Source organism: Octodon degus, unplaced genomic scaffold, assembly GCF_000260255.1.
Source record: "Octodon degus isolate 3935 unplaced genomic scaffold, OctDeg1.0 scaffold00035, whole genome shotgun sequence".
NCBI classification, from domain to species: domain Eukaryota; kingdom Metazoa; phylum Chordata; class Mammalia; order Rodentia; family Octodontidae; genus Octodon; species Octodon degus.
Window position 1 is genome coordinate 5192003 of NW_004524611.1, and position 1849 is coordinate 5193851.

A 1849-nucleotide genomic window follows, 5' to 3' on the forward strand; every position below is an offset into this window, starting at 1 on the left:
GCTAAGTATAAAATTCAAAGAAGACAGATCTTTTCTTTTTCTTTCAGTCTTTTAATTAGTCTAGTTTCTTACATACTTGGTCCTTTTTTTTCTTTCTAATGTGGAATAAGGTGCTGTTTAATTTTGTTCTTCCATAGCTAATATTTTTTATGTATATGCTTTAATGATTTTTTTCTTTACAATAAGTTTTGGACAGTTTCATTTTTGTGTATCTTGGTATGATTTTATTTAAATTTCTTATGCAAAAGGTCCATTTTTCTTGGAAATGCAGTATTATAAGTTGAACTAAATTCGGAAACTTTAAATCTTTAAATATTTATTGTCTACTCCTTTCTACTTTGAGAATTCTAAGTATATGAGTATAAGTTTCTTGGTTTTGACACAGTGAACTATTACAACTGATCTGTAAATTCTTTCTTCATTTTTATTTTGGACAGTTTTTATTGTTATATTCAGTTATGTTTGCAAATAATTTATTTTCAATTTGCAATCTATTAAAAAAATTAAAATAAAAAAGCAAAAATAAATAAAATAAAATAAAATAAAAAATAAATAAATTGCTAGATCTTTATTTATTTACTTATTTTGGGGGGAACCAGAGATTGAACTCAGGCCCTTGCACTTGCCAGGGAAGCGCTCATTCCACTGAGCCATCTCTCCGACCCTAAAAATAAATAAATAAATAAAAAGTTTGAAATACTATGAGAATTACCAGAATGAAACACAAGGCAATGAAATGAGCATATGTGGTTGGAAAAAATAGCACCGACCTTACAAGTTCCCCACAGATGCACGTTAGAAGCAGTATGTGTAAAGTCTGATAAAATAAGGAAGGATTGTGCCTTATTTCACATTGGAAGGCACAAATGACAAAAATTAAAAATAAAAACAATGGGATACAATATTGCATAAATTGGATGATCTGAATTACATAGGAAAACAATTCATAAAGACCAGAATAAGGGCCAGCCAAATACCTCAGCAGATTAAAGTGCCTGCAGGCAGGTGCAGGGGCTAGGCGTTCAATCCTCGGGCCTGCTGTGCCGTCCTGCCCCCGGAGCATGCTGAGACTACAATTAAGACTGGGCGTGGTGGTGCGCACCTGCAATCCCAGCTCCTGGGAGGCTGTAAACAGGCGGATCACTAGAAGTCCAATCGAGTAGTGAGACCCTGAACACCCTGCAGACCCTTCTTACAATACAGAAAAAAAAAAATTAAAGACCAGAATAAATACTAATGGTCCCTTACTTATCACAGAGGTTATGTGATAGACACCCCTATGACAAGTGAAAATCAGCGAAGGAGCAACGTTATATTTATTTTAGTATTTATATATATTTTTAAGGCTTTATAAACCCTTCCCACACTTTTTTGAAGCTTTCCCACATGTTTAAAAACACTTCCAATGTTCCCAACCATTTTCTAAACTCATAAACCGACATCGTTTTAGCAATATGTATGCTGTACACTACTGCAAAATCCCGCGATATAGCGAAAAAACAGCAATAATTTAGATTAATAATTTTGAAAACCCACAAAACAGTTTTCCTCTTGAGTCCCTGAACGTTGAACTGCAAAATAGCGAGGGAGTCCTGTACTCTCAACAAGAGAATAAGCAGGACATCTGGAGAGACCAGCTGTGCAAGCCGGCCCTGATGCTGAGTGCAGGGGCTGCCGGAGTTCGGACACACAGCCCACAAGGGCCTGGGCTCACGCCGCGGTCCCCAGCTCAGGAGGTGGTGGAACTTTCAGTAGACGGGCTGGGAGGAAGAAGTGGGGTTGTGGAGCACACCCCTTCCTCTTCCGGTCTCCCTTCCTCTTCCGGTCTCCCTTCCTCTTCCGGTCTCCC